The 8,032-nt window shown below is 41.7% G+C and overlaps 1 long non-coding RNA gene across 1 annotated transcript; it reads right to left on the reverse strand.

Moving 5' to 3' along the window:
- Nucleotides 1–281: 281 nt before the first annotated feature.
- Nucleotides 282–7,719, reverse strand: LOC118763280. Its single transcript, XR_004999031.1, has 3 exons — nt 7,709–7,719; nt 1,610–1,614; nt 282–525 (listed from the first exon to the last, which is right to left on the reverse strand). It is a non-coding gene; the product is annotated as an uncharacterized LOC118763280 (long non-coding RNA).
- Nucleotides 7,720–8,032: the final 313 nt, after the last annotated feature.

The raw sequence follows: 8,032 nt of genomic DNA on the forward strand, positions 1-8,032 counted from the left end.
GTTTTGTGTTCCCTTCCTCTATTCTTCTGACTCAGTGAAAATGTTCTGCAAGTGGTGTGACGCAGTTGCGGCTCAGTTGTCGCGGGAGGTGGACATAATTTTTGTCTCGTCATCCCATGTGACTAACGCAGTTCATGTTTTGATTTAATACATATTGGAACGGAGATTGCCTGTTATGTTGTTTCTTTAAGTGAAGGTGCATGGCTCAGTGGTTAGAGCGTCGAGCTTACGATCCTGAGGTTGTGATTTCGAATCCCGGACCGGGCTGCGTGTTGTGTTCTTGAGCAAGACACTTTATTTCACATTGCTCCAGTTCACTCAGCTGTAGAAATGAGTTGCGACGTCACAGGTGCCAGCTGTATCGGCTCCTTTGCCTTTCCCTTGGATAACACTGGTGACGTGGAGAAGGGAAGCCGGTATGCACGGGCGACAGCTGGTCTTCCATAAACAACCTTGCCCGGACTTGTGCCTAGGAGGGTAACATTCTAGGTTCAATCCCATGGTCATTCATGACCGAAGGGATTCCTTTTTTATTTCTTTCAAGTTAATATCCACCATAGATATTTAAAAATTTCACAAAATGGTATACTCTGCGGGTATTTTCAAAATAAATATGATCTGAAGCTAAGATTGTTTTAGTTTTTTTCCTTAATTTTATAATTTATTTTATTATATTGTTATATAAATCAAACTGAATCAGCTACAAGGGCTTCAAACTTCTCAGCAGGGATTACAGATATATCCTGAACCAAACGAATGAGTATATTTTACATAATACTAAAACTGTAAACATATTTGTATTTGGGGTGTGTAAAAACCCCATGTGAACAGCACGGATACAGGTTTTCAGCTCTGCACAAATGAAACAATGATGGCCACCTTTTGCAGCAAATTTTCAATGAGTTTACTACCAACACTGGTTCATGCCTTAATTCCATTAGGGAATTTCTCATAGAGTGTTCTGCCTTTCCCCGCTACAGCCAAAAATTGTATGTAGCACATAACAGAGCAATGCTTGCGTCTGAAGCTCTTTAAAGTGAAGAGAAGCTTTGCACAGCACGTATCGCGCTCTGTAAATAACGTCTGCATTTGCCCAAGAAGAACCACTCTACACATATACATTAATGTGTGTGTGTGCGTGTGTATTTATTGACTTCTTGCACAAGGCCAGCATGTTCGAGTGAGTGGTATGTCGATTACATTGAGCCCAACGTTCAATTCGTACTTATTTTATCGACTGCGAAAGGATGAAAGGCAAAGTCGATCTCGGTGGAATTCGAACTCAGATCCTAACGACAGACAAAATGCTGCTAAACACTTTGCCCAGCATGCTAACGATTCTCCTAGATCGCCACCTTCATGCGTATTCATATTTCAACAGATTAAAAAATATTGGAAACAGAACGACAAACTAAAAGCTATTTTGCACTATGTAGTGTTCTTATATTCTGTATTCTCACTACAAATTTCCGCTGATGTTGATGGTGATGTTGCCTGTTGCTCCTCACAATTTCGGTAAAGTAATTAAATAATATCAGGCATTAACTGTAGTCAGTCAATCGATATACCAGTCTCACACGAATTTTTAGCCTTGGGCTAATAAAAGAACTCCATCTGACATGTATATATCTCTCAAAAATAAACAGCGACGTTAAAGCATCTGAAAAATCTCCTGTTGCTTTATACCCGTTAAGGAGGTCGCTTCAGAATCAAAATCACGCGAAGTTTTTCTTTTGTAGATGGAAAAGAAGTAAAAATGTCAATAATTTCCTGAACTGCAATTTTAGTGACGTTTAATAATGCCAAGGAGTTTTAATTGAAAAATTGATTGATGTCCACCGAAGATACACTCAAATATAAAACAAATTCAAACCTTAAATGTGGTAGTTTTGTAAACAGCCGTTTTGTCTTGTTTTTTCTATTATTTCTTTTATATTTTACTCTTTTCGTGCTCTTTCGTTCAATTAATTTCACCGTTGATTAAATTATTATATCACATTTTTCAACATAGCCGCACACTTTCACATATTGATACACGTCTGTATGAGCGTATCTGTCTGCAATGTCTGTCTGTTTGTTTATTTGTGTGCGTGTATGTATGTACGTATGCGTGTTTCTGTTTTGCGCACGGACGTGTGTGTGTGTGTGTGTATGTGTGTGTGTATGTGTGTTTCTCTTCAAGATTTCACTTCTTCGCAGAATTGAAGCCTGTCACTTCACCAAACGACGAGGCTTTTTGTTTGAGCCAAGACAGTTCCAGGGTTTTATGAAGACACGAGTGAGTCGATGTATGCGTGTTTGTAGGCAAGTGTGTGGACATACGTGCACTCAGACTATGAGCGTACACGTCTCTTTAGAACAGGACAGTGCGTACCAGTATGTGGTTATTCTATGTAACTTTGTAAATGACATGCAAAAGTGAATGTGTGTTCATTCTAAGAAACATTTCTATCAAACTCATTTAACGAATACTGCCCTCTGGTGGTCTGCTGAAAAAACACCTCGGTAAAGTCTTACGATGCTTCGGCGACCAACTTTACAGTAAAATATAAGTTATCTTATTCTTTTACGCTTTTATTTGTTTCAGTTATTTGACTGCGGCCATGCTGGAACACAGCGTTAAATGAGTTTTTTTTTAGTTGAATAGATCGACCCTAGGACTTGTTCTTTGTAAGCCTAGTATTTATTCTATCATTCTCTCTCGCCGAACCGCTAGGTAACAGGGACGTAAACACCCAAACATCGGTTGTCAAGCGATGGCGGAGGAACAAACACAGACACAAATACACGCACACATAAATATATACATATATACATATATATATATATATATATATATATATATATATATATATATATATATATATATATATATATATATATATTATATATATATATAATATATATATATATATATATATATATATATATGACGACCTTCTTTCAGTTTCTGCCTATCAAATCCACTGATGGACTTGGCCGACCTAAGGCTATAGTAGAAGACACTTGCCCAACGTATCACGTAATGGGACTGAACCCGGAACTATGTGGTTGGGAAACAAATTTCTTATTTCTTTATTGCCCACAAGGGGACAAACAAGGACAGACAAAGGGATAACGTCAATTACATCGACCCAGTACGTAACTGGTACTTATTCAATCGACACCGAAAGGATGAAAGGCAAAGTCTACCTCGGGGGAATTTGAACTCGGAACGTAGCGGCAGACGAAATACGGCTACGCATTTCGCCCAGCGTGCTAACGATTCTGCCAACTCACCGCTTTCTTACCTCACAGCTTCTTACCACACATCTATGCCTGCACCTCTACAAAGCCACGCCTGCACATTTCTTTAACAATCTACAAATTTTATCCAGTCTCTGTTAATTCACTTATTCCTTAACTCTGCATTCTCTCACGCCCAATAGCCTTATATTGAATACTCACCACTCTGCCACTATATACAACTTACTCCCCAAATTCTCAAACATAATAATCTGGTTCGTCGCTTTATTGTCCCCCAATGTAGATTATTCTACTCACCGTGTTTCCAAAATATCTCCAAATGCTTACATAGTTAATTTTTTCTCTCCCTATTTCCATATATCAACATTTTCTGGGCCTCATTCATCTCAAATCCTCTGTATTTTTCTTTTCCATTTTTCACCTTTCTATACTCAATTGTTAAGAATGGGAAACTTTATAGATTGTGATCCTGCACAATAATTGCCTATCTGCTTTTCAGCATCTCTTCGTTTTCTTCTCCATATTCGAACCAAAGAATATAATCAGTATAGATGGGAGCGTGGATGTACCACCACCTTCCTTTAGCTACCTGATAATGACTTCTCTCTAAACTGCTTATATTCATGGCGAGCTTTACCTCAGATTAACGTTGGTATTATGAAAACTATGATGGCACGAATATATTTATACGCCAGATTGAAGAAACTGTATTTACATTAAACAAACATTGGTGTAACTCGGATCTATTCTGACATTACATCTGTGATAATAAATTCGCAACAACTTTCACTAGTGAAGAAATCATCCGATTTATGCCATTCCTCAACGAAGTCTACTCTCCACTACAATTCACCTCCAATAACTCAAACATCCCCGACAGATTTCCTTATGCCTGTGACGGTGTCATCAAATATCTCCATTTTCATCCACATTGAACTACAAACAAAATCAGGGCGTCAACGACCGAGTCTTTAATTGACTGTACCGTCGGCTAGAAATATCAGCGAAACGTCTCTCTCTTAATCTACACCTGGACGTCTTGTTCATAAATGGATATATTGGATAACGGATTAAGTCGATTATATCGACCCCAGTGCGTAACTGGTACTTAATTTATTGACCCCGAAAGGATGAAAGGCAAAGTCGATCTCGACGGAATTTGAACTCAGAACGTAACGGCAGATGAAATGCCGCTACGCATTTCGCCCGGTGTGCTAACGATTCTGCCAGTGGTCAGAAACATATTGAACTACGCAAAAATGTTAGAGAAAGAAACCATGTTCTTTAATCTTTTATTATTAACGTACTCTTTGTATTACGTCACAGCCCACCTTTAAGAAGCGCCATATTGTTCAGAAGAATGCGAAACTATAAGAGAACAACATTTATTGAAAATAATCAGGTGAAAATTGGAAAAACTTCATTCAAGTGGTTAGAAAAAATTTAACAATTTCATCATCCCTATTACTCCACGTCTTTTCAACACTACTACCTCATCATCATACCATCTCCACCACTAAACTACCACCCATCCTTTATCAAAACACAACCGCATATTTATTCTCTTCATCGCATCTCCATCCCCTCCACTCCTTACACAGCATATCCACCACCATCTTCGTTGTATTCCCCATATTTCATCACTACCATCATCGCTAGCGCCACCACGCTGCTCCATCCCCAACACCACCGAACTGTTCTACCTACGCCTATATTTTTTTTGCGACCCACGTCACTACCACACAGCAACTACCACCATACAACAACTGCAACTATCACCACCACCACTACCACCCAGATTACAACACCAACCTTACCACTACAATAGTTTCAATTAGCACCCATACAACCATATTTCCATAACTACCACCTCCACCTTCTCCATCAACACAACCACCACCACAACCACTATTACTACTAGCACCACAACTAACACCCCGCCATGGAAATCTAGCCAACCCCAATTCATGTACCCTATCACCACCCATCAGCGGTTTACACAACTGCCACCGCCACTACCACCTTCATTTCTGCCACCACCCTATCACTACCTCTGGTACCACTAGCTCCATCTTCGCCCCTGCTACTACACTACATCAATATACTTCTATCAACATACCACCCGACTGCCATCATGACACCTCCTCGCCTTCTCATCCCGCACCTTTTTTCAACATTAGCACAACCACCACTGCTACCTCCACTACCATCTCCACTACCACGATCACTACCACCACCACAAATACTAGCACCATAACAACTGCCACCACAACCACTACCATCAGTACTACCACCACCACTACCACCACCACTACCACCACGAACACCACCACCACTGCCACCAGTATTACCACCTTCACTACCATACCACCACCACCACTACTACTACTACAACCATAACCACCGCTACCACAACCACTACCACCAGTACTACCACTGCCAATACAGTTATCACTATCACTACTACTACCGTCAGTGTTACCATCACCATTACTGCCACCTGTACAAACAGCACCAATACCACCACTACTACTACCAGTACTACCTGCAAGGTGTTGCCTTAAACTTCATTCCCAATCCTACATTATACTGTCTCCGCCACCAACGACAAGAATCGTCACCACCACCACCACCACCAAGAACAACAACAACAACAACGACAACCTAAACATGGCTTTCGCTGCTGCGATCACTGCTACTACCACCAACACACAATTCCAGCACCACTAGAAAAACAAACGCCAATACCACTAATCACTATCACTACTACTGCTAACATCATCATCGTCGTCGTCGTCGTCGTCGTTGTCATCATCATCATCATCACAGTACCAACAACAACCACCCACACGAACACAAACACTACCAATACCAACACCAACAAAACATCACCCCTACCACCTTCAATATACTACTGCTGCTGTTGTTGCTACTACTACTACCTTTACTACTACTACTACCTCTACTACTACTACGAGTACCTACATCCCACCGAAAAAAAGCGGTCACCACCATCAAGACAAATAATAACAACCACCACCACCACCATCTCCCCAAACATAACCACCAACAACAACATCACCACCACCATCATCACAACCACGACCACCTCCAGATGAAGCACCAGCACAACCACCAGTAATAACACAACCGCCGCCACCACCACTACCACCACTACTACTTCCAGTAGCACAAGCAGCGTCACCGCTACCATCAGCACAACCACCACCGCCACCACCATCAAGAAACAACCATCACCAGCACAGCCACCGCCACCAACACAACCTACCTCCGCCAACACAGCCACCACCAACACAACCACCACCAACACAACCACCACCAACACAACCACCACTACCAACATAACCACCGCCACAACCAGCAGGAAACACCATCACCAGCACAGCCACCACCACCAACACAACTACACAGCCACCACCACCAACACAACTACCTCCGCCAACACAACCACCACCAACATAACCACCACTACCAACAGAACCACCGCCACAACCAGCAGGAAACACCATCACCAGCACAGCCACCACCACCAACACAACTACACAGCCACCACCACCAACACAACTACCTCCGCCAACACAACCACCACCAACACAACCACCACTACCAACAGAACCACCGCCACCATCACTATACAGCCACCGCCACCAACACAACCACCACTACCACAGAACAACCGCCACCACCAGCAAGAAACAGCATCACCGGCACAGCCACCGCCACCAACACATACTACCTACGCTAACACAACCACCACCAACACAACCACCAACACAACCACCGCCACCACCAGCAAGAAACACCATCACTAGCACAGCCACCGCCACCAACACAAACAACCTCCGCCAATACAACCACCACCAACAGAACCACCACCAACACAACCACCACCAACACAACCACCACTACCAACAGAACAACCGCCACCACCACCACCACCACCACCAGCAAGAAACACCATCAGCAGCACAGTCACTGCCACCAACACAAACTACCTCCACCAACGCAACCACCACTACCAACACAACCATCGCCACCACCAGCACAACCTCCACCACCACTATCCTTACCTCCAACATAAACCACCTCCACTATCACCACCAACACACAACCAACCACCACCGCTCCCCCACCGTCAATACCTTCGAAAGCCGCCCCACCCTACCTCCAGCTACGCAGCACATCCAAAAAAAGCTGCTGAAATCAATAGACAGCTGTGTTAGTCTAGCAGCAGCCATTGTTCACCTTCCTCTCTGTTCTTCCGACCAAAGTCAACACTGATTTAGCTGACATGTCTTATCTTTTCATCGTCAAGCCGCCACCGACTTAACTCAACTCTCTAGCTTTTTGTGGCACTCTGCAATGTGCAACACATAACTAGATGTGCAACAGCTAAGTCATAAACAACAATAACAACGGCAGCAACAACAGCAGCCAAAACAAGATCGGTAGCATCGCTAGTTCAACTTATTGATGATACAGGCTCTGAGATATATGACTGATGCAGTTTCTGTTTTGTTTTGCTTTTTATTTTCAGGTGTTGTTCATATTCATGTGGTTCTTGCTATTAATAGTGGCACATATGATTCATGACGATTATAATTATAATTTTATTATTATTATTATTATTGTTATTATTATTATTATTATTATTATTATTATTATTATTATTATTATTATTATTATTATTATTATTATTGTTATTGTTATTGTTATTGTTATTATTATTATTATTATTATTATTATTATTGTTATTATTATTATT

The sequence above is a fragment of the Octopus sinensis genome, linkage group LG4 (assembly GCF_006345805.1).
Source record: "Octopus sinensis linkage group LG4, ASM634580v1, whole genome shotgun sequence".
Taxonomy (NCBI): Eukaryota; Metazoa; Mollusca; class Cephalopoda; order Octopoda; family Octopodidae; genus Octopus; species Octopus sinensis.